We start from the raw sequence: 26,722 nt of genomic DNA on the forward strand, positions 1-26,722 counted from the left end.
AAGATTGACCGGTGTCTTAAGGTTAAACTCTAATACCTGGTACATTTATACATTTATTTGGAAATACTCTTTTCCACTGTGCACATTTTCTATTCTAGGCCTTTAAATTCTTTATTCTCATTTGTAACCTATTCCACTGTGATCTTGTATTTTGCCAGCAGGCTTATAGCCTTTGGTGCTGCTTCCTAATAGATATTATGTTAGTTAAAATAACGTATATTGCACTAACACATTTATCCTAGGTTATACAGAATACAAAATTGACATTACACAATGGTAATAAATTTTCATAGATACATCCCCACCGTGATTCTGCAGATTTGGTAGCCAGCTTATAGCATTTGCTACTCCTCATAAATATTATAAATCAGATAATCAGATTCAGTAATAACAAGTCCAATTCGTGGTCGCCAATATTGATTTATGGAATCATATTTATGAATATTAATATTTAATATAACATATATGGTTATTAATATATGGATATATTTAAATTAATATGCGTTATCATATATATCTGCAAATATATTATGTCAGGCTTACAAATTAATTGGCTGATAAATATATGCAGTCCTTATATATATATGACTTATGAAATTATAAAGTTAAGATTCCTTAAAGAGAGTTCAAGCTTGAATATTACCGCTCTTTTTATATGATTCTTTATTTACAGGCAGATCAAATCGTACAGAATAAGATATACACAGTAGTGATATATATACTAATTATAATTATATTAAGCTATGCTATGTTTCCTTCGTTACATAACATAAAACAACATGACATAAGTTTCACAAACAGTTTCAATTATTATCATATTTATACTTGCAAGTTAAAGATTGCCATCCCAAGAATCATTCCTTCTGCATGTTCTCCATGACTTCTCCTCCTGACTGACTTCCTTCCTTCTCCTTCTTCTTCTCCCTCTCCCTCTTCCTTCTAACTCCTAACTACAAGTCTGGTCCTTTTATCTCATATTTTACCAATTCAAACTATCATATTCTCATAGTTTCCAATGGAATAGGTAATTATAGGTTTGTCAGATTCCAAGGTGTAATAAAACAAACATTGAACTGGGCTGTCGTGTCCTGTTCACGGAGGCATGGTGTCATAAAAGTGTGGTGTCCACACTGCCTTAAGCAAGTATAGTATTGTAAAATCTGGAATGTCTTTTCATCCAAAGTTCTGTTGTATTGACAAGTTTTCCTGGGGTCGGTTACACAATGTTTTATCAATGGATGTGATCTCTTTTCATAGTAGTTAATTTATACTCCCTAGCTTTTAACCTTCACTGGACAATAGACAAACCAGTAGATTCTGATCTACTGTAAGCACACCTGTGAATTCCAATGACCAACAGAGCTCTGTCACATACCTATTATCATTTATGGCCTAATACCTTTTCTCTACAATGACTCTTGATCTTACTGTAACCTCTCTGGCCTTATTTATGACTAGAGCAGAATAAACCTGTTCCCTACACTATTTTTTACCATCTTGCTGTAAAACACAAATATACAGTATATCTATATAAACACATACACAAACCTAATCTCTTAAATCAGCTAAACATTACCTCATACATTCAAACTTATTTCATATCTATTCCTTACTATATATATCCAGTATACTGTCCACTATGGTAACATCGCCTATTTATAATGAATTATATTTTGATTCAGACAATATCCATTGCCCTAATATTATACTAAGTGCAGACAATTACCTATAAGGCAACAACCTGTTATAACCTGAAATGTAATTTTAAGTGTGGTTTATTTGAGAACACATGCTCTTAAATTCACCAATGTTTTCTGATTAAATAGCTTTTGGATTTATTTCATTACCAAGTTAAAAGTTTGAGTCTTTACAAACTGTTATTTTGTGAGCCCAATGGATCGTTGCCTATCTGATATTGCAGTCTATATGGCATTCGTATGTCTATGTCAGATTTATCATAGGTGATAATATCTCTGGTAATATGATTAAGTCATAGGGGCCTATTCAATTGAGAGTGAGGTCTCTTGAGCATTACTTTCTGGTTTGAAATATAGAGCGAAATAGCCTATAGTACCTGTGATTTTAAACACTGCGAGGTCTTAATTGAAGAGCAGGTCACCTATTTTGCAGTCATACTGTAGTTCACATTTTTTTTGTGTTATTTAATATTTATTTAGTGTTATTTATTATGTTTTCATGGTCTGCACCTTGTACTTTGCTCAAAGTTAAATATTGGAAAACTAGCATATTTCAGGTATGTTTCTGTTAAATCACTTTATAAATAAAATTGTTTGCATTTTATTAATAAACTCTAGTTTTTGCTTTTTATGTATTTTTTTAAATTCAGTGGTGAATAATATAACAGGTGGTGTATGGTAAACATAAACAAAGACGGGATGGAGATTGAGGTGGTTGAAGGTAGGTGGTTAGCTATGTCCTCCATGGTGCTAGCCACACTCTACGGCACATACCACACACTCATATCAGTTGCCACACCCCCACCATGCTGGCCACACCCCCTTCGGCAGCACACAATAGGCCCTTTGTGAATTTCAGCTCCAGGCCCATGAGGACCTTAATCTGGCACTGCCCCTATCCTCCTTGCCCGCGGCTGGCGGCTTCCCCTCCTGACGGGTGCCGCTGCTCTCTCGCGCACTACACAGCGCTCACTCCAGCGTCTCCCCTGCCGCGGCTCCCAGCTCCTCTCCGGCGGCCAGTGGCAGTGTGTCTTCTCTGCCTGGCGGCCAGGCGTGACGTCACTCCCCGGCTCCACTCTATGTCCTGCACTCTCTCCGGCGGCTGGCTCTCCCTGGTGATCTGCGGCACAGACCCGCTCCTCCGTCCATCTCTGGCTCCGGCAGCAGCGTCTCACTCTTCCTCTGCACGACGGCCGGCGGCCCGTCACTCACCCCTTCTTCACCTCTTAGGGCGCCAACTCCGCCTTCCTCTCTTGCGCGCACCAGACCGGCCAATCCCCGGGGTTTTTTCTTCCCGCTCTGCAGGGCCATTTCTGCCTGACACTGGGACCTAGTGTCCTCGGTGTGGTTACAGTCCATTAACCCCTGCAGGGTCAGCAGCTGCAGTTGTGTTTGGGCAGGGGTTGGGGGAGCAGATACTGGGCATCACAGAGGCATTACACTGGTAGGCAGTCACAGCAGGAGGATCGTGTCACAGGAGGTGGAGATCACACCAGTATGTGAGGCATTGCACTGGTAGGCAGTCACAGTACCTATGGTAGCTACACCCCTATATATAACACATGTAACTGACAGGGAAGGTGGCCTCTCTTAGCTCTGGGCCCCATAGTAGCTGCCAGGGGCGCAATGGGATCAAACACCAGCCCGGGAAATTTATGGAAGCAGCCCTAATGGGGGCAGAGTCTGTTGAGGGGGAGGGGCCTGTCGAGGGGGCGGGATCACTCCTCAAAGGTCCTGATTCTGAGATAGACACAGTTGGGGCCTCCTTTGATTTACGTTATGCTAATATTTACCTGTGACTGTGGCCCTCATTTCAAGTTGACCGCTCGCCAGCTACTTTTAGCAGCCGTGCAAACGCATTGTCTCCACCCACGGGGGAGTGTATTTTCACTTTGCAAGTGTGCGATCGCATGTGCAGCCGAGCGACACGAACACATTTTGTGCAAAACAAGACCAGCCCTGTAGTTACTTATACTGTGCGATGATTCTAGCGACGGAGGTACCGGAATTTACATCAGATACCCGCCCTGCAAACGCCTGGACACGCCTGCGTTTTCCCAAACACTCCCAGAAAATGGTCAGTTGCCACCCACAAACACCCTCTTCCTGTCAATCTCCTTGCGATCGGCTGTGAGAATGGATTCGTCGCTAAAAGCATTGCACAACAACGATGCTCTTTGTACCTATATGACACACGTGCGCATTGCGGCGCATACACATGAGCAGTTTTGCCGGGTTTTTTACCTAATCACAGCGCTGCGAAAATCGGCAGCGAGCGATCAACTCGGAATTACCCTCTTTATGCATATGCTGCTACAATACCCTTCCCTGATGCACATCTGTACGTCTGAATATACAAGGACTGATATGCCCACTCTCAGTGTCTACTGACACTGCAGTCATGCCTTTAATCTACTTCTGATTTTATTGATTTTTCATTCTACAAACCCCTTTTTTTAACCTTATGTTTCAAAGTACAGGGAGGAGGAGCACATACTACATACATCACAGTACAGGGAGGGAGCACACACTACATACAGCACAGTACAGGGAGGGAGGAGCACACACAAGTAGTGAAACAGACACAGGGGACCAGCACAGCAGAATCTGTCCCAGTTGCCAATCCGCCCCTGATTACATACATAGCCATCATATTACATACATAGCAACCACATTATTACATGAATAGCACCACATTATACAAACAGCACTGCATTACACGTATAGCACCACGTTACACGTATAGCACTGCATTACATATATAGCACTACACATATAGCACTGCATTACACAAATAGTACCACAAAACACGAACAGCACAACATTACAGGTATAGCACCGCACTACACGTATAGCACCGCATTATACGACTAGCACCACATTACATACATAGCCACTGGATTACATACGTAGGCACCACATTACATACGTAGACACCGCATAAATAGGCCCATCATCATGGACACACATTGGGCAGCTATAGGGCTGAAGGTCGTTGCATTAGAGATTGTCCCAGGGCTGGCTATGAGTGCTGCCTGCAGCGGGTGTAGTGAACCCGGCTCCGACCATCGCTTTGCTGCTGCTCCTGGGCTGGGCTTGTTGAAGAGACCTTTGGCCGGGGCTAGGGAGAGGATGCTGCTGGGCTGGTTAACTTTCTCAAGGTCCCCCATTGGTAGAACAGCATCACCACTTTTCACGGCTAGCGGCACCTGGAAGTGCCCGCTAGCCTAACTTCCGGATTGCATTCCAATGAACCAAAAGTACTTGAAGCAGTGTGAGCCAGCCCAGCCTGAGTGTGCATCGGCCTGGCTCAGGGGGATATGGGACCAGACCATCGAAATCTGTCATGGTGTCCTGGTGGGCCAATCCGCCCCTGGTAGCTGCACTCCCTGCACCTATGGTAGCTACACCCTTGTATATAACACATGTGACTGTGACAGGGAAGGTGGCCCCTCTCAGCTGTTGGTCCCAAAGCAGCTGCACCTATGGTAGCTACACCCTGCATATAACACATGTAATTGTGACAGGGAAGGTGGGCCCTCTCAGCTCTGCATAGCAGCTGCACTCTCTGCACTTATGGTAGCTACGTCCTTGTATATAACACATATAACTGTGACAGGGAAGGTGGCCTCTCTCTGCTCTGGGTCCCATAACATCTGCACTCCCTGCACCTATGGTATCAGGATGCTGACCGCTGGGATCCCAACCGCTGGTTTCATGATCCCAGCGCATGATAGAGCATATGGTACTTGCCTATTCTCCCGCAATGTCTTGGAGACTCCAGGATAGCAGGCACCAAGGTGTAGGCATATCTTCAGTAACGCCTCAGTTCCACTCGCTGATGCCCACTTCCCGTGTGAAGTGACCAGTCCAGGTGAGCTGATGACGCTAATCCTGCTGAATCCCATCATCATAGCCCCTTCCCCCACTTTACAATGATGTAATCGTGGCTTTATATACTGTGTCTTGATGATGCGATTCTGCTGTCATGCCCCTGCACTGCCCACATGGTTGCACCATACCCCTCCCAACTGGCAGCCAAGAACTTGGTAAGTGTGTGATATCTGGGCCCTGTAGCTCACCAGCAAAAAGTATCTATTTTTTAACCATTTCATCAGCCCCACATCGACTGCATACAATGGTGTCTATGTACTAAGCCTTGGAGAGAGATAAAGTGGATGGAGATAAAGTACCAGCCAATCAGCTCCTGTCATTTTTCAAGCCCAGCCTATAATATGACAGTTAGTAGCTGATTGGCTGGTACTTATCTCCGTCCACTTTATCTCTCTCCAAGGCTTAGTAAATAGACTCCAGTATTTGTAACGAGCCCCAGTGCTTTAGCCTACCAAACACACACCATCACCACCAATTTTGCAACTAAACAGTGTAAAGCATGAGAGGACATGGGCTGTTATCCAATGTCTCCACTGTACAGCTGGCCACACGCAGGCCCGTCCTGCCTCTGTAGCTGCGGCCCAGGATTATTGATCAATTTGACCTCACACTTGGATGGCCAAACCTAACATGGACCAGTGAAACAGCCCCATGGGGTTTCTGGAGGATCTATGGGGCCAATTCAGACCTGATCGCTTGCTAGCTGTTTTTTGCAATCCTGCGTTCACATAGTCGCCGCCCACCAGGGAGTGTATTTTAGCTGTGCAAGTGCGTGATCACATGGGCAGCCGAGCAGTACAAAAGGATTTTGTACAAACAGAAACCAAGTTGCGCTCAACAATCAAAAAAGAAACATTGTAAAAATTAGCAGCAATTCTCCCGGGAGTACAATTAATATAAATAAATTATCATAAATCTACACGGTACAGAATCACTATGCCCAAACGAATTATAATAATGCAGATATTATTTAATAATTATGACATATGGCCCCAAAAGATATTGTGATGAATTCAACAATAGTGGTAATAATTATTACGCTCTTTTAACCAACATATGGGTCTGTGTGCCAATAATAATAAGAATTTACTTACCGATAATTCTATTTCTCATAGTCCGTAGTGGATGCTGGGACTCCGTCAGGACCATGGGGAATAGCGGGCTCCGCAGGAGACAGGGCACATCTAAATAAAGCTTTTAGGATCACATGGTGCGTACTGTCTCCTCCCCCTATGACCCTCCTCCAAGCCTCAGTTAGGTACCGTGCCCGGACGAGCGTACACAATAAGGAAGGATCTTGAATCCCGGGTAAGACTCATACCAGCCACACCAATCACACCGTACAACTTGTGATCTGAACCCAGTTAACAGTATGATAACAAAAAACGAAGTAGCCTCTGAAAAGATGGCTCACAACAATAGTAATAACCCGATCTTTGTAACAATAACTATGTACAAGTATTGCAGACAATCCGCACTTGGGATGGGCGCCCAGCATCCACTACGGACTATGAGAAATAGAATTATCGGTAAGTAAATTCTTATTTTCTCTAACGTCCTAGTGGATGCTGGGACTCCGTCAGGACCATGGGGATTATACCAAAGCTCCCAAACGGGCGGGAGAGTGCGGATGACTCTGCAGCACCGAATGAGAGAACTCCAGGTCCTCCTTAGCCAGAGTATCAAATTTGTAAAATTTTACAAACGTGTTCTCCCCTGACCACGTAGCTGCTCGGCAAAGTTGTAATGCCGAGACCCCTCGGGCAGCCGCCCAAGATGAGCCCACTTTCCTTGTGGAGTGGGCCTTTACAGATTTAGGCTGTGGCAGGCCTGCCACAGAATGTGCAAGTTGGATTGTGCTACAGATCCAACGTGCAATCGTCTGTTTAGACGCAGGAGCACCCATCTTGTTGGGTGCATACAATATAAACAACGAGTCAGATTTTCTGACTCCAGCTGTCCTTGAAATATATATTTTTAATGCTCTGACAACGTCCAGTAACTTGGAGTCCTCCAAGTCGCTAGTAGCCGCAGGCACCACAATAGGCTGGTTCAAGTGAAAAGCCGAAACCACCTTAGGGAGAAAATGAGGACGTGTCCGCAGTTCTGCCCTGTCCGAATGGAAAATCAGATATGGGCTTTTGTATGATAAAGCCGCCAACTCTGAAACTCTCCTGGCTGAAGCCAGGGCCAATAGCATGGTTACCTTCCATGTAAGGTATTTTAAATCTACCGATTTTAGAGGCTCAAACCAATGAGATTTGAGAAAATTCAAAACTACGTTCAAATCCCACGGTGCCACTGGAGGCACTATTGGGGGTTGTATATGTAGTACACCTTTGACAAAAGTTTGTACTTCAGGCACTGATGCCAATTCCTTCTGGAAGAAGATTGATAAGGCCGAAATTTGAACTTTAATGGACCCCAATTTTAGGCCCATAGACAATCCTGCTTGCAGGAAATGTAAGAATCGACCCAATTGAAATTCTTCCGTTGGAGCCTTCTTGGCCTCACACCACGCAACATATTTCCGCCAAATGCGGTGATAATGTTGTACAGTCACTTCCTTTCTAGCCTTAATCAAGGTAGGAATAACTTCCTCTGGAATGCCCTTTTCTTTTAGAATCCGGCGTTCAACCGCCATGCCGTCAAACGCAGACGCGGTAAGTCTTGGAACATACAAGGTCCCTGCTGAAGCAGATCCCTTCTTAGAGGTAGAGGCCACGGATCCTCCGTGAGCATCTCTTGAAGTTCCGGATACCAAGTTCTTCTTGGCCAGTCCGGAGCCACCAGTATTGTTCTTACTCCTCTTTTCCGTATAATTCTCAGTACCTTTGGTATGAGAGGCAGAGGAGGGAACACATACACTGACTGGTACACCCACGGTGTTACCAGAGCGTCCACAGCTATTGCCTGAGGGTCTCTTGACCTGGCGCAATATCTGTCCAATTTTTTGTTGAGGCGAGACGCCATCATGTCCACCTTTGGTTTTTCCCAACGGTTCACAATCATGTGGAAGACTTCTGGATGAAGTCCCCACTCTCCCGGGTGAAGGTCGTGTCTGCTGAGGAAGTCTGCTTCCCAGTTGTCCACTCCCGGGATGAACACTGCTGACAGTGCTATGACATGATTCTCCGCCCAGCGCAGAATCCTTGCAGCTTCTGTCATTGCTCTTCTGCTTCTCGTGCCGCCTTGTCGGTTTACGTGGGCGACTGCCGTGATGTTGTCCGACTGGATCAACACCGGCTGACCCTGAAGCAGCGATTTTGCCAGGCTTAGAGCATTGTAGATCGCTCTTAGCTCCAGTATATTTATGTGAAGGGACGTCTCCAGGTTTGACCACACGCCCTGGAAGTTTCTTCCCTGTGTGACTGCTCCCCAGCCTCGTAGGCTGGCATCCGTAGTCACCAGGACCCAGTCCTGTATGCCGAATCTGCGGCCCTCTAACAGATGGGCACTCTGCAACCACCACAGGAGAGACAACCTTGTTCTTGGTGACAGTGTTATCCGCTGATGCATGTGCAGATGCGATCCGGACCATTTGTCCAGCAGATCCCACTGAAATGTCCGTGCATGGAATCTGCCGAATGGAATCGCTTCGTAAGAAGCCACCATCTTTCCCAGGACTCTTGTGCATTGATGTACTGACACAGTTCCTGGTTTTAGGAGGTTCCTGACAAGTTCGGATAACTCCCTTGCTTTCTCCTCCGGGAGAAACACCTTTTTCTGAACCGTGTCCAGAATCATTCCCAGGAACAGCAGACGAGTTGTCGGGGTCAATTGAGATTTTGGAAGATTCAGAATCCACCCGTGTTGCTGAAGCACTACCTGGGTTAGTGCTACACCGACTTCCAGCTGTTCTCTGGACTTTGCCCTTATCAGGAGATCGTCCAAGTAAGGGATAATTAATACGCCTTTTCTTCGTAGAAGAACCATCATTTCGGTCATTACCTTGGTAAAGACCCGAGGGGCCGTGGACAAACCAAACGGCAGCGTTTGAAACTGATAATGACAGTCTTGTATCATGAACCTGAGATACCCTTGGTGTGAGGGGTAAATTGGGACATGCAGATAAGCATCTTTTATGTCCAGGGACACCATGAAGTCCCCTTCTTCCAGATTCGCTATCACTGCTCTGAGTGACTCCATCTTGAACTTGAATTTCTGTATGTACAGGTTCAAGGATTTCAGGTTTAGAATAGGTCTTACCGAACCGTCCGGCTTCGGTACCACAAATAGTGTGGAATAATACCCCTTTCCCTGTTGTAGGAGGGGTACCTTGACTATCACCTGCTGAGAATACAGCTTGTGAATGGCTTCCAAAACCGACGTCCTTTCTGAGGGAGACGTTGGTAAAGCAGACTTTAGGAACCGGCGAGGGGGAGACCTTTCGAACTCCAACATGTAACCCTGAGATATTATCTGCAGGATCCACGGGTCCACTTGTGAGCGAGCCCACTGATTGCTGAAAATCTTGAGTCGACCCCCCACCGCTCCTGAGTCCGCTTGTAAAGCCCCAGCGTCATGCTGATGGCTTTGTAGAACCCGGGGCGGGCTTCTGGTCCTGGGCAGGGGCTGCTTGCTGCCCTCTCTTACCTTTTCCTCTGCCTCGCGGCAGATAAGACTGTCCTTTTGGTCGCTTGTTTTTATAAGAGCGAAAGGACTGCGGCTGAAAAGACGGTGTCTTTTTCTGTTGGGAGGGGGTCTGAGGTAAAAAAGTGGATTTGCCGGCAGTTGCCGTGGCCACCAGGTCCGAAAGACCGACCCCAAATAATTCCTCTCCTTTATATGGCAATACTTCCATATGCCTTTTGGAATCCGCATCACCTGACCACTGTCGCGTCCATAAACTTCTTCTGGCAGATATGGACATCGCGCTTACTCTTGATGCTAGAGTACAAATATCCCTCTGAGCATCTCGCATATAAAGAAAAGCATCCTTTAATTGCTCTAGAGTCAATAAAATACTGTCCCTATCCAGGGTATCAATATTTTCAGTCAGAGAATCCAACCACACTACCCCAGCACTGCACATCCAGGCTGAGGCTATTGCCGGTCGCAGTATAACACCAGTATGTGTGTATATACTCTTCAGTGTAGTTTCCAGCCTCCTATCTGCTGGATCCTTGAGGGCGGCCGTATCAGGAGACGGCAACGCCACTTGCTTTGATAAACGTGTGAGCGCCTTATCCACCCTAGGGGGTGTTTCCCAGCGCGCCCTAACCTCTGGTGGGAAAGGGTATAATGCCAATAACTTCTTGGAAATTAGCAGTTTTCTATCTGGGTTAACCCACGCTTCGTCACACACGTCATTCAATTCCTCTGATTCTGGAAAAGCTACAGGTAGTTTTTTCACCCCCCACATAATACCCCTTTTTGAGGTACCAGCAGTATCAGAGATCTGCAAAGCCTCCTTCATTGCCGTGATCATATAACGTGTGGCCCTATTGGAAAATACGTTTGTTTCTTCACCGTCGACACTAGATTCATCTGTGTCGGTACCCGTGTCGACTGACTGAGGTAAGGGACGTTTTACAGCCCCTGACGGTGTCTGAGACGCCTGAGCCGGTACTAACTGGTTTTCCGGCCGTCTCATTTCGTCAACTGACTTTTGTAATGTGCTAACATTATCACGTAATTCCATAACTAAAGCCATCCATTCCGGTGTCGACTCCCTAGGGGGTGACATCACCATTACCGGCAATTGCTCTGCCTCCACACCAACATCGTCCTCATACATGTCGACACACACGTACCGACACACAGCAGCCACACAGGGAATGCTCTAATCGAAGACAGGACCCTCTTAGCCCTTTGGGGAGACAGAGGGAGAGTTTGCCAGCACACACCAAAAACGCTATAAATGTATATAAACAACCCTAGAAGGTGTTGTTTTTGATATAAGCGCTTTTAATATATCAATATCGCCAAATTATGCCCCCCTTCTCTTTGTTACCCTGTTTCTGTAGTGCAGTGCAGGGGAGAGTCCTGGGAGCCTTCCTCACCAGCGGAGCTGAGCAGGAAAATGGCGCTGAGTGCTGAGGATAATAAGCTCCGCCCCTTTTTCGGCTGGCTTTTCTCCCGGGTTTTAAGAAAACTGGCCTGGGTTAAATACATACATATAGCCTTAATGGCTATATGTGATGTATTTATTTTGCCACTAAAGGTATTTAATATTGCTGCCCAGGGCGCCCCCAGCAGCGCCCTGCACCCTCCGTGACTGAATCAGTGAGACGTGTAGCAACAATGGCGCACAGCTGCAGTGCTGTGCGCTACCTTCATGAAGACTGAGGAGTCTTCTGCCGCCTGCTTTCCGGACCTCCGTCTTCAGCGTCTGTAAGGGGGATCGGCGGCGCGGCTCCGGGACGAACCCCAGGAGGACCTGTGTTCCGACTCCCTCTGGAGCTAAGTGTCCAGTAGCCTAAGACTCCAATCCATCCTGCACGCAGGTGAGTTGGAAATCTCTCCCCTAAGTCCCTCGATGCAGTGATCCTGTTGCCAGCAGGATTCACTGAGATTTAAACCTAAAAAAACTTTTTCTAAGCAGCTCTTTAGGAGAGCCACCTAGATTGCACCCTTCTCGGACGGGCACAAAAACCTAACTGAGGCTTGGAGGAGGGTCATAGGGGGAGGAGCCAGTACGCACCATGTGATCCTAAAAGCTTTATTTAGATGTGCCCTGTCTCCTGCGGAGCCCGCTATTCCCCATGGTCCTGACGGAGTCCCAGCATCCACTAGGACGTTAGAGAAAACTCACTTATTATGTAGAAGTCCCAAACAGTCCTTGTTCCATACGGACATATATCAGTTCCAATGTTCCTGTAAGTGGAAAGTGTCCTTATGATGGGTTTTAAGCACTCAAATAAATGCAGGGATAGACAGATGAGCTGTGTCCACCAAAACCAAGCTGCTGTGGTGGTGTTAGCAGGGAGAGCCCGTAGTGATGTTAGTGCAGCCAGCCGTTTACCCCCGCACGGGGGAGGGAGAGCGGTGTCTGTGGTAGCCGCCGGGTTAGAGTGGAAAGTAGCCGTGCACAGGCTGTCGGACCCGGACCGCTAGATGTTACCTCTGTGACACGATGTAAGTGCGCTCTCACCTGAAACGGCTGGGCTTACCTCCCACGGGCAGCTCCGATTGAGCCTCCCTGCACTTCACCTGATGTAGAAGAGGAACTGTTGGAGCCACGGATATATTGCGCTGGCTGTGTGTGAAAGCCAGCCACGCTCTGAGTGGCGATGTTAGAGTTGCGTCTCCTTGCCAGGCTCCAAATCAGCCTCACTTGAATATGCCGCCGACGAGATCAGAAGACACCGGAGCCCCGGCACCTGAGCGTCAGCTGGGCGGTAGAAAGCTGTACGGTACATCGGCCGTCAAGGACTGATCTCCTGTGTTGGCTCAAAGTGAGCTGGACTTCAGATGATGAGAGGGTACACCTGTATCCTAACGCGTTTCAACGCCAACAGGGCGTCTTTTTCCAAAAGGCAGGTATCAAAAGGATTTTGTGCAGTTTCTAAGTAGCCCAGGACTTACTCAGCCGCTGCGATCACTTCAACCTGTCCGGGACCGGAATTCACGTCAGACACCTGCCCTGCAAACGCTTGGGAACGCCTACATTTTTCCAACCACTCCCAGAAAACGGTCAGTTGACACCCACAAATGCCTTCTTCTTCTGCAATGTACTAAAAAATTGGTACATATTTGCCTTACAATCTGGGAACAAACACTGTGGGAGGAAGACACCCCTAGCACCCCTAGGGGTGAGGCAGCAGCACTGAGTAATACAGCAGACAGCATAACTCTGAAACGCCTGCAGCAATTTACAACAAACTTGGTACACATATAACTTTCACTGTGGAAACAAACACTGTGGGGGTCAGACACCCCTAGGGGTGGGACAGCAGCACAGAGTATGTCAGCAGACAGCATAACTGTGGAAGGCCTGGAGCAATTTACACCAAACTTGGTACACATCTGACTTACAATCTGCAAACAAACTCTGCGGGGGTTAGACACCCCTAGGGGTGGGACAGCAGCACAGAGTATGGCAGGAGACAACAGAACTCCTGAATGCCTGGACCAATTTACAACAAACTTGGTTCACATATGACTTGCAAGCTGGGAACAAACACCGTGGGGGTAAGACACCCCTAGCACCCCTAGGGGTGAGGCATCAGCACAGAGTGTTTCAGCAGTCAGCATAACTCCGGAATGCCTGGAGCAATTTACACCAAACTTGCTACACATACTGTATGCTTACACTCTGGGGAAAAAACACTGTGGGGGTAACACACCACTAGCACCCCTAGGGGTGGGCCAGCAGCACAGACTATATCAGGACATGCATGATATCTCAGTGATGATAGGGTTTTATGTGACAGGGCCAGTGACATGATGTGAGGAGGGGAATGGAGACATCAGGAAGCCACAGACTGAGAGTTGTATAGTGGGAAGAGCAGGGTCCCTTGGAGGACCAAAAAGGGGTGCGGCCACTACACAAAGTGCACCAGGGAAGCAAGATATGCCTATATACTAGCATACCCTACAACTGTACCTTTTTGGCAGGTATAGTACCTTTTTTTATGGTCTGTACCGATTTTTGACTCTCCAAACTTCCATTGAAAGTATAGGAAAAGGGACGTGACCATGCCCCCTTTACATATGGTCACGCCCCTTTTCCTACTTTGTACCAATTTTTATGTGTAAAATGTTGGAGGGTATGAACTAGATCTCCAATCAACGTAAATTAACAAACTATCTTTCTAATTTAACATCCTCATCCCATACCAAAGCATGGGTATTCAGCTATCTACAATGTTATTTATACTGTGTGTTTAATATTTCCATTTATTTTTGTAAACAGACATTCTTAAAATCCGGGGCAACGCCGGGTACTCCAGCTAGTATATACTAAATCATCTGTCACAGTAGCAATATTCTGAGCATGTTGGAAGTCTCGCAACAAAACATTTATAGATGGAGTTTAAGATCATACATGTTAACATTCAACAATATGCTATGTCGGCATGCCCTCTTATGGAGTCTATGTAATGCTAGCCATACATCAGACCAACTTTTCTCCAACACTCCAAACTTCCAACCATCCAACTTGTCTGTTCAACTAAAACAGTGCCCCACACATCTCACCAACTTTTTACCAGTGCTCCACACATCTAACCAACTTTTCATCAGACCAACCAACCTTCCAACTTCTGTCCAACTTGTGATGTCATCGAAGTAGGCGGACAGTGCCTGCCTACAGTTCTTCAGTTTTGTTTTGTTTTTTAATTTCAAAACATGCAGAAGTGTCTTTTTTTCAGTGAAACTGGGCTTTTCTTTCACCACCATACATTTATTAGATTTACTTATTTTTATACTGAACTATGGATACCGGCATGGTTGGGCTGCCAAGGCAAATATATATATATATATATATATATATAAGATGTAGATATTCGGCACTCCCAATGTAGTAAAATGTACAGCTTGCCTGGTGCCCTCTTTTTTGGAGGCACAAGTATTATTTATATATTTTTTAAAAGATTATTATTATATATATATATATATATATATATATTTTTTTTTAAATGGAATGGGAAAAACCCGAAAAAAAATTGCGTGGGGTCCCCCCTCCAAAGCATAACCAGCCTCGGGCTCTTCGAGCCGGTCCTGGTTCTAAAAATCCGGGGAAAAAACGGACAGGGGATCCCCCGTATTTTTAAAACCAGCACCGGGCTCTGCGCCTGGTGCTGGTGCAAAAAATACGTGGGACAAAAAGAGTAGGGGTCCCCCATATTTTTTACACCAGCATCAGGCTCCACTAGCTGGACAGATAATGCCACAGCCGGGGGTCACTTTTATACAGTGCCCTGCGGCCGTGGCATTAAATATCCAACTAGTCACCCCTGGCCGGGGTACCCTGGGGGAGTGGGGACCACTTCAATCAAGGGGTCCCCCCCCCAGCCACCCAAGGGCCAGGGGTGAAGCCCGAGGCTGTCCCCCCCATCCAAAGGCTGCGGATGGGGGGCTGATAGCCTTGAGAAAATTGAAAGAATATTGGGGGTAATTCCAAGTTGATCGCAGCAGGAATTTAGTTAGCAATTGGGCAAAACCATGTGCACTGCAGGGGAGGCAGATTTAACATGTGCAGAGAGAGTTAGATTTGGGTGGGGTGTGTTCAATCTGCAATCTAATTTGCAGTGTAAAAATAAAGCAGCCAGTATTTACCCTACACAGAAATAAAATAACCCACCTAAATCTAACTCTCTCTGCACATGTTAAATCTGCCTCCCCTGCAGTGCACATGGTTTTGCTCAATTGCTAACTAAATTCCTGCTGCGATCAACTTGGAATTACCCCCATTGTTTTTTCCAGTAGTACTACAAATCCCAGCAAGCCTCCCCCGCAAGCTGGTACTTGGAGAACCACAAGTACCAGCATGCGGGAGAAAAACGGGCCCGCTGGTATCTGTAGTTCTAATGGAAAAAAAATACCCAAATAAAAACAGGAGACACACACCGTGACAGTAAAACTTTATTTCACACATGTCGACACACACATACTTACCTATGTTGACACGAAGCAGTCGGTCCTCTTCTCCAAGTAGAATCCACGGGTACCTGAAAATAAAAGATAATTATACTCATCTGATCCAGCGTCCTTATACGTAATGCCACCCCTGTAGTAGTAGCATCCTTATATGTAATGTGCCCCCAGTAGTAGTACCGTCCTTATACATAATGCCCCCCCAGTAGTAGTAGCATCCTTATACATAATGCCCCCCAGTAGTAGTAGCATCCTTACATGTAATGCCCTCCCAGTAGTAGTAGCACCGTCCTTATACATAATGCCCCCCAGTAGTAAGAGTCCTTATACATAATGCCCCCCCAGTAGTAGTAGCACCGTCCTTATACATAATGCCCCCCAGTAGTAGTAGCACCGTCCTTATACATAATGCCCCCCAGTAGTAAGAGTCCTTATACATAATGCCCCCCCAGTAGTAGTAGCACCGTCCTTATACATAATGCCCCCCAGTAGTAAGAGTCCTTATACATAATGCCCCCCCAGTAGTAGTAGCACCGTCCTTATACATAATGCCCCCCAGTAGTGAGTCCTTATACATAATGCCCCCCCAGTAGTAGTAGCACCGTCCTTATACATAATGCCCCCCAGTAGTAAGAGTCCTTATACATAATGCCCTCCCAGTAGTAGTAGCACCGTCCTTATACATAATGCCCCCCAGTAGTAAGAGTCCTTATACATAATGCCCCCCCAGTAGTAGCGTCCTTATATGTAATGCCCCCCCAGTATTAGTAGCCTCCTTATACATAATGCCCCCCCAGTAGTAGTAGCATCGTTATATGTAATGCCCCCCTGTAGTAGTAGCGTTCTTATACATAATGCCCCCCCAGTAGTAGTAGCATCGTTATATGTATTGCCCCCATGTAGTAGTAGCGTCCTTATACATAATGCCCCCCAGTAGTAGTAGCATTGTTATAGGTAATGCCCCCCCAGTAATAGTAGCGTCCTTATACATAATGCCCCCCCAGCAGTAGTATCGTTATATGTAATGCCCCCCCCCAGCAATAGTAGCGTCCTTATACGTAATGCCCCCCCTATAGTAGTAGCGTCCTTGCATGTAATGGCCCCCCCAGCAGTGGCGTCCATAAAGCGCGCACACACAGACATACCTCACAAACACACACTTCACACATATATACAAACACACCCCCCCCCCACCATATATACACCCCCCCCCCCACTATATACACACACACACACACACACACACACACACACACACACCTCTCTCTCACCAAGTCTGGCTGGCCGTCACTGCAAAGCTGTCTGGTCCTGTGTAGCTCCGCCCCTCTATTCCGTGTAGCTCCGCCCCCTCGTGCCGCCGTAGCTCCGCCCCCTTTTCAGGCCCCGCGCTGCACAGCCCGCTGTCACAGGTAATGGGGGGGGGGGGCTTTTACATGCTGCCGGCGCAGTAGGCGGACACTGGCAGGCAGTGTCCACCTGCTTATCGTTCAGTTGGGGGGAAAGTTTCCCCTACACCTGAACGATTGGTTGGGAAAATCAAACAGGTTTGATTTTCCCAACTAGTTGGACAGACCGTTTCTGTCCGTTTTTCAGCGTGTGGGAGCAAACGGCTGATAATCGTTTGCTCCCACACACTGCCACATTATCTTTCCAACCAGCCAACTAGTTGGCTGGTTGGAAAGATATCGTCCTGATGTATGGCCAGCTTAAGTCATTAGCAAAACCAAATGCGCCATCTACATACAGTACAGTGCAGGCACAAGGTCGTCATGCAATAAGTGATATGCCGGCCAGACTCTTATACCTAAGTTTCCTTTTGATGCTTGATCCAAATAATGTATCACTTATGCTGGCCATACATCAGGAAGATATCGTTCCAACCAGCCAACTAGTTGGCTGGTTGGAACGATAATCTGGCAGTGTGTGGGAGCAAACGATTATCAGCCGTTTGCTCCCACACGCTGAAAAACGGCCAGAAACGGTCTGTCCAACTAGTTGGGAAAATCAAACCTGTTTGATTTTCCCAACTAATCGTTCAGGTGTAGGGGAAACTTTCCCCCCAACTGAACGATAAGCAGGCGGACACTGACCAGCAGTGTCCGCCTACTTCTTCCCGATCACTGCCTACTGGGCAGCACGAGCCGGGAGGTTCAGGGGCAGCTGCGGCAGGTCATCTCTGCTGCCGGGCTGCCCCTGTCACAGCGGGACCCGTGGAGCGGCGGCAGAGCGGGAGGAGGTGCAGGGGCAGCTGCGGCAGTTCATCACTGCTGCCGGGCTGCCCCTGTCACAGCGGGTCCCCGTGGAGCGGCGGCGGAGCGGGAGGAGGTGCAGGGGCAGCTGCGGCAGTTCATCACTGCTGCCGGGCTGCCCCTGTCACAGCGGGTCCCCGTGGAGCGGCGGCGGAGCGGGAGGAGGTGCAGGGGCAGCTACGGTAGCACATCACTGCTGCCGGGCTGCCGCTGTCACAGGACACCCAGCAGTGGCACCCCTCCCGCGATACCCCACGATCGCGGCACCCCCCGCACCCCACCCATGATTGCTGCACCCACGCACGCCACCCCCGATTACTGGCACCCCACCTGCGGTTGCGGCACCCCCGCACCCCACCCGCAATCGCGGCACCCCCCGCACCCCACCCATGATCACGGCACCCCCGCAGCTTACCCGCAATCGCGGCACCCCCCGCAGTTTACCCACAATCGCGGCACCCCTCCGCAGCTTACCCGCAATCGCGGCACCCCCCGCAACTTACCCGCAATCGCGGCACCCCCCCCACGATCGCGGCACCCCCCGCACCCCACCCGCGATCGCGGCACCCCCCGCAGCTTACCCGCAATCGCGGCACCCCCGCAACTTACCCGCAATCATGGCACCCCCCGCAGTTTACCCACAATCGCGGCACCCCCCGCAACTTACCCGCAATCGCGGCACCCCCCCGCACCCCACCAGCGATCGCGGCACCCCCCGCATATCACCCACGATCGCGGCACCCCCCGCACCCCACCCGCGATCGCGGCACCCCCCGCACCCCACCCGCGATCGCGGCACCCCCCGCACCCCACCCGTGATCACGGCACCCCCCGCAGCTTACCCGCAGTCATGGCACCCCCCGCAGTTTACCCACAATCGCGGCACCCCTCCGCAGCTTACCCGCAATCGCGGCACCCCCCGCAACTTACCCGCAATCGCGGCACCACCCGCACCCCACTCGCGATCGCGGCACCCCCCGCATATCACCCACGATCGCGGCACCCCCGCATATCACCCACGATCGCGGCACCCCCGCATATCACCTGCGATCTCGGCACCCCCCGCATATCATCCACGATCGCGGCACCCCCCCCATATCACCAGCGATCGCGGGACCTCTGCTCTCCTCCTGCAGTCACTGCCCCCCAAGATCGCGGCACCCCTTCCCCCTCACCACCACCAGGGCCAGCTCCAGCCCGCACCGGCTCCCGCATCGGTAATTCACCCCCCCATCCCCCCCCCCCCCCGCCTCCCTCCGCCCGCACCGGCTCCCGCACCACTAATTCACACCCCCCCCCCCCCCCCGCGGCCACCCTCCGCAAGCCTTCTGTCACTTCAGACGCGCACGGAGACAATCAGGTGAGTGCCACGGAGTGGCGCTTCCTGATTGGCTGAAGAGACACTTCTGTGACAGCTGTGACCGGGGTGTCTCTGCATTCGTGGAAAGGGTTCCCATGTGTAAACATGGGACCCCTTTCAGTCCGTTTGGTCCGGGTGTTCGGTTTGTTGTTTTGCCAAGTACGTGGATTATAATCTGGACCCTGGATCAGGTGAGTATAATTATCTTTTATTTTCAGGTACCCGTGGATTCTACTTGGAGAAGAGGACCGACTGCTTCGTTTCAACATAGGTAAGTATGTGTGTGTCGACATGTGTTAAATAAAGTTTTACTGTCACGGTGTGTGTCTCCTGTTTTTATTTGGGTATTTTTTTTCCATTAGAACTACAGGTACCAGCGGGCCCGTTTTTCTCCCGCGTGCTGGTACTTGTGGTTCTCCAAGTACCAGCTTGCGGGGGAGGCTTGCTGGGACTTGTAGTACTACTGAAAAAAACAATATTTTAATTTTCTCAAGGCTATCAGCCCCCCATCCGCAGCCTTTGGATGGGGGGGGACAGCCTCGGGCTTCACCCCTGGCCCTTGGGTGCCTGGGGAGGGGGACCCCTTGATTGAAGGGGTCCCCACTCCCCCAGGGTACCCCGGCCAGGGGTGACTAGTTGGATATTTAATGCCACGGCCGCAGGGCACTGTATAAAAGTGACCCCCGGCTGTGGCATTATCTGTCCAGCTAGTGGAGCCCGATGCTGGTGTAAAAAATACGGGGGACCCCTACTCTTTTTGTCCCCCGTATTTTTTGCACCAGCACCAGGCGCAGAGCCCGGTGCTGGTTTTAAAAATACGGGGGATCCCCTGTCCGTTTTCCCCCCGGATTTTTAGAACCAGGACCGGCTCGAAGAGCCCGAGGCTGGTTATGCTTTGGAGGGGGGACCCCACGCAATTTTTTTTCAGGTTTTTCCCATTCCATTTAAAAAAAAAAATAATAATAATAATCTTTTAAAAAATATATAAATAATACTTGTGCCTCCAAAAAAGACAAACCAAGTACCTAATCCCTTCTAATATAAATAGATATGCTATTACCCACCCAAAAAAACACCCAAAAAAACATGTTTTTAAATTTTTTTATTAGATTCCGCCAGCAAAGTGTGGCGGATTGAAAATGACCGAAACCGAAACGTTAAGCTGTCAGAACAGGGTCACGTATGTTCTTGATTTTTGAAAAGTCCTAGAGTGCCGCCTATCGTTTGTGATATGTTTGCTTTTTGAAGCTCAGGAGGGCACCAGGCAAGCTGTACATTTTACTACATTGGGAGTGCCGAATATCTACATCTGGTATATATATATATATATATATATATATATATATATATAATTTGCCTTGGCAGCCCAACCATGCTGGTATATCCATAGTTCAGTATAAAAACAAGTAAATCTAATAAATGTATGGTGGTGAAAGAAAAGCCCAGTTTCACTGAAAAAAAGACAATTCTGCATGTTTTGAAATGAAAAAAACAAAACAAAACTGAAGAACTGTAGGAAGGCACTGTCCGCCTACTTCGGTGACATCACAAGTTGGACAGAAGTTGGAAGGTTGGTTGGTCTGATGAAAAGTTGGTTAGATGTGTGGAGCACTGGTAAAAAGTTGGTGAGATGTATGGGGCACTGTTTTAGTTGAACAGACAAGTTGGATGGTTGGAAGTTTGGAGTGTTGGAGAAAAGTTGGTCTGATGTATGGCTAGCTTTACAATGACATTACTGTGAAGTGAAGGAGAGATGATTAGGATGGTCACCTGTAACCCACATGCAATGTTTCTGTGACATGGAAAAACAATGGAAGAAATGTTATGGAGTCACCTTCATTGTTGTCCTAGTTGATAGAATAACCAGAAGAGTAGTTTTGGGTGGAGTGAGATGAGATGAAATGAAAACCAAAAAGTTATGTACCCTCCAGGTTCCGTTCTCAGCAGTCCGGCTGTCGGTACAATGGTGCCACAGGGCACAGCCACGCTCACTGTCCACTCTACCTCTTTCCAACACGTCCAGCTGGTGTGAACAAGTCGAGTGGATGTCATTACCTATTTCCTGTGAATGTCACCTTGCGGGCCCGCCTTACAGTTTTATATACGCTGGTATTGAATAATACATTTCTAGTGCGCCACAAAAAAGACAACTCTTATTTCTTCTCCTCTTTATATGCTCATGGGTTACACAGGTTCTGTGGCTGATTAAACCAGGTGAGATGCAGACTTGAGGTCAGCCAGCCACAGAAACTGTATAATTCGTGAGTTTCCTGGTTTAATGGGATAGTATAGTTAGTATCTCTCTCTCTCTCTCTCTCTCTCTCTCTCTCTCTCTCTCTCTCTCTAAGTGGTGATTTAGTCTAAAAATTCCTGTCACTTATATTTTCCCTTTACCTATATATTGAGGCACTCTGTACAACATCAGGGCCGAAACTAGGGGGGGGGGGTGGAAGTGGTCCCTGTTGGTCGGCATGCCGACCGTCGGGATTGTGAGGGGGCGGGATATAGGGGAGGTACAGTGACCGGCGGTCACATAACTACATCCCATCTGTGTGCTTGTGTGTCACTGTATACATATGTGTCAGTATACATGTGTGTACAGGTGTGTGATTATATATATGTATGTATGTATGTATGTATGTATGTATGTGAGTGAGTGAGTGAGTGAATGTATGTGTACGTGACAGTATGTATTTTGTATTGGTGTGTGATTTTATGTATGTATTAATATATGGGTTATTATTTTCCTTTCCTCCTTCATCCGTAGCCCAAAATAAAAAGTATAAAAATGCCTAGCTATCCCCTTTGCCCTTATGAAGTTGAGATTATATATATATATATATATATATATATATAGATAGATTAGATAGATAGATAGATAGATATACACATTGTGTAACCATAGGTCCGGCACTCCCAGTGCAGTATGAATTACTTCGCAGGTGGTGCCCTCACAGGTGTAAGTAGATACAGAAGCAAAAGGTGAGGCACTGAAGCTGATTCTCTGTAATTAAGAGACACACACGGTCCTGCGTTTCAAATGCCGCACCTTCAGTGCCGCACCTTTTGCTACTATATATATATATATATATATATATATATATACACACACACACTTGAAGGCGGGGGGGAGGGGGTGGGAGGGTGCTAAGTTAATGGCTCGCCCCGGGTGCCAAAACTCCTAGTTTCGGCCCTGATAACATTGCCTTATACATCATTTTTTACACAAGTCTCATTTTTTTAAACTAGAAACTCATGTATATTCAGTTGTAATTGATGTAGAAAATGTATATGTAAGATAGCTGTAACTGTGTAGCTTTGCTGCTGGTTACTGTGACATCACGCCGAGCCTGTGACATCACTAGCCCGTGACATCACAATGCATCTTCCTGTAACATTCTATCTAGAGCTGCTGACGTTTCCAGTTTCCATGCAGGAAGACAGGTAGGAGGAGGTGAGTCCTACATAGCAGGGTATGATGTAGAGGGGTAAGGAAGACAGAGTGCAGTATAGTCAGCTGAAAGGCAAGACAAGATAGACAGAACAGGGAATACAGGTACAAGGACACATAAATAGGAGAAGCGCAGGAAGGAACGACATAGTTAGGAATAAAAATGTAGCATTACAGGAATAAAGAGGGCAGTATGGCGGATAAGCACACATACAGGGAATGCAGATAACCTGGGTCTCTATGAGGCAGGATCGCGGCTTTGGGATGAAAAAGTTAATAAAATAGATAAATGGGATATTGATAACTTTGAAAGTATCTTGTTTGGTTTAAGGAAAATTGGGAAACTGGTTGACTCATGGACATTTTACTGTACTTAAACTAGTACTATGCTTAATGATAATCTTTTGTGTTTTTTAGATCATCTGACAAAGAGATTTGCAGAGAGTCGGGTGACCGGCAAAGAGATCTGCAAAGTGTCAGTTGAAGACGACGGGAGGGGTCACAGAGGTAGCAACGACTGGAGTATAACATGCAGGAGGTAAGTTACCATACTCTCTCTGCACATGTTACATCTGCCCCACCTGCAGTGCACATGGTTTTGTCCATTAGAGAACAAATTTGCTGCTGCAATCAGCTCTGAATTAGGCCCAGTGTATGATACTAACATGGTCTTAGCACTAAGGAAGACCTGGAGCAGATAACTTGGGTCTCTATGAGAAAGGATCTTGGGTTTTGGATAAAAAGTCAATAAAATAGATAAATTGCAAATGAATAAAAATGAAAGTACGTAACAAAATGTAGTAGTATAATTATACACATAGTATGTCTCACCAAGAAATTCTGGTTATTTAGATCATCATTTGGCAAAGTTCTGGCACAGAGATTTGCAGAGTGTCGGGTGACCGGCACAAAAGATCTGCAAAGTGTCAGTTGAAGATGACGGGAGTGGTCGCAGAGGAATTAGTGATTGGAGAATAGCATGCAGGAGGTAAGTTACCATACTTGTGTAATTGTGTGTGCGGTGGGGGGTATTGAGAGCACAGTACAAAACATACGGTCTATGGTGGGGGAGAGTGGACAATACAAAACATACAGAAGGGGGCAACTTGGCATAGCACATACAGCTGGTGTGGGGGCACAATACAAAATCATATTGTGGCATACTCTATAGGACATATAGAGGAAGGACATACACTTTTGGGGGTTGTGAGATGCAGAACATACTGTAATACAGAAAAACAGGAAGAGTGGGGAGAACATACAGATCGGGGGAAGAACAATACAGATCGGGGGAGACAGTGAAATGGCTGACATTTACAGTATATCAATGAACTGGGGGCAGGTGTACAAAGCCTGGGAGAGTGATAAAGTGGAGAGAGATAAACTAACAACCAATCACCTCCTAATTGTCATTTTTCAAACACAGCCTGTAACATGGCAGTTAGGAGCTGATTGGCTGGTACTTTACCTCTCTCCACTTTATCACTCTGCAGGGCTTGATACATCTCCCCCATAGAATAACCAAATCATGAAATGGTACAGAATGGTATAAATTATGTGAATTGGAGCTGTAACAAGTGACTTTCCCTATCTTTACATATAATAAAGGTGACATAGTCCTTTCCCTAGAGTCCTTCTCCTTACCGCTCAGGGGGCCTGATTCAGATGCGGACGCAGAACTGCTGTTGCAAGTGGCTCAATACTTTTTCACTGTGCATGCGTGTAAGCTGCACTGCGCACAAAATAAAATCAAGCTCACATAGAGGATCCCATCGCAAAGTGATTGACGGGAAGTCAGCATTTGAGGTGGTAACGGGGGTGGCTAACTGTATACAGGCGTCAGGTCCGTTCAAACGCCGTTCCATGTGTGTGCATAAATTACCCATTGTGACCTGTGTTGCTGCTGGAGAGCCGCCAGTGTCTAGGAGACTTGCTCAGCCTACGACTGCTCAGACTCACGATGCAGCGATCGCTTCAACAACCACAACTGAATCAGGCCCACAATTACACCATTATATTTTACTTTTTTTCACATTTATCAACTAAGGGGTCAGTTTAATTAGGTGCGAGTTTGTCTTACAACAGCAGTGGCAAACGCAGGATTTCTAGAGGGAGGTTTCCAAATGCAATCTACAATCTCCCACCCTGCGTAACACTGGAGCAAGTGCGGAAGTCTGGGAGAGTGGTAAAAGATCCTAGTAACGCCTATGGATATTAATGTAAACATTGGTCTTTTTATATACTTGATACTGTATGGAATACAGTATTAATATCTAACACACTAGTATAGGCTGTAGCAAACATATTTAAATAATACATAAATACACAAACATAATAGAACCAGTACTGCACTTTCTTAGCACACATTCTCCCACCTCATGATAAGGCTCCTGTCTCTTCTTCCTGGTAGCTACTCTCTGGTCCAGTGCACTGATTGAGGACTCAGTTCACACATGGCAAACTAGGTAGAATAAGCTGCTACCACTGGGCATATGCAGCAGCTCTGCTCTGTCCCTTATACTGAATGATGTGGCAGCAGCTCTAGTAGTCGTATTATATACTATTGCTATTGTCATAATTTGAGCCACTGGCCAAGAGGAGGGGGGTTTCCAGGCAACCGGAAACCCCCCCTGCGTTTGCCTATGCAACAGCCGCACTTTTCGGTAGCCCCATAGGCTGAATCTGGCCACGAAAGATGTAAGTTTGGATGCTGTTGAAACGTTGCAGCAATGGTAACTCGTACCTAATTGGATTGACCCATAAATGTTAGCAATTTATAGCTTTTATTATTTACTGGTCAAATTTATTTTCTGAAGGTACCCACTAATTACTATAAGAGAGAACTTATCCCCCCAATATGTGTATTGTATAAAAACAATTGGCCCCTTGGGAAAGTCCTTATTTTAGGCATTTTCCATGTCCTCAGTAGTTAGAGTAACATATTTACATAGAGAGATTTCTCTCTACACAACCACACCACTGTTTGCAGTTTGTCTCTCTGCTTGTTCATCCACTAACAATGATTTTTCATCTCTTCCTCTTCGTCTACATGCAGTGGGTGATCCCTGAATAGCTGCCCTGGGAGGAGAGCTGCGGACACATGCTCCAAATGTTGGGACATATGCATTACCTATTAGGAGATGCGGTAAAGATGCCGGCTGTCGGGTTTACGGCAGTCAGAATACTGACACTGGGATCCCGACACTCTTCAGAATCCCGACGTTGGAACTCCGAATGGGCAAGGATACCGATGCCCGTATCCCCACGATCATAGGTTTAGGGCTGGGCAAGGGGAATTAGGTTTAGGCATCAGGGACTGGGAAGGAGGAGGGTGGTTAGGCTGCAGGGGAGGGAGGGATAGGTTTAGGTGGTGGGATTAGGTTTAGGAGTCAGGCGGGGGGGGGGGTTAAGTTTAGGCTGTGGGTGGGGGGAGGTTAGGGTTAGACTGCGGGTAGGGTGGGTTAGGCACCCCGGGAGTGGTTAGGCTGCGAGGGAGGGTTAGGTTATGGCAGCAGGGACTGAGGGGGGG

General features: G+C 47.3%; 1 long non-coding RNA gene across 2 annotated transcripts in view; it reads left to right on the plus strand.

Moving 5' to 3' along the window:
- The window catches only part of LOC134885480 (uncharacterized), a 48,916-nt gene extending 22,394 nt beyond the window's left edge, over positions 1 to 26,522 (plus strand). For both annotated transcript variants that reach the window (XR_010169643.1, XR_010169694.1), the window contains 3 exons: positions 23,611 to 23,731; positions 24,046 to 24,181; positions 26,249 to 26,522. This is a non-coding gene — a long non-coding RNA (uncharacterized LOC134885480). The remainder of the gene's footprint in view (positions 1 to 23,610; positions 23,732 to 24,045; positions 24,182 to 26,248) is intronic.
- Positions 26,523 to 26,722: the final 200 nt, after the last annotated feature.

This window comes from Pseudophryne corroboree, chromosome 1 (genome assembly GCF_028390025.1).
Source record: "Pseudophryne corroboree isolate aPseCor3 chromosome 1, aPseCor3.hap2, whole genome shotgun sequence".
Taxonomy (NCBI): domain Eukaryota; kingdom Metazoa; phylum Chordata; class Amphibia; order Anura; family Myobatrachidae; genus Pseudophryne; species Pseudophryne corroboree.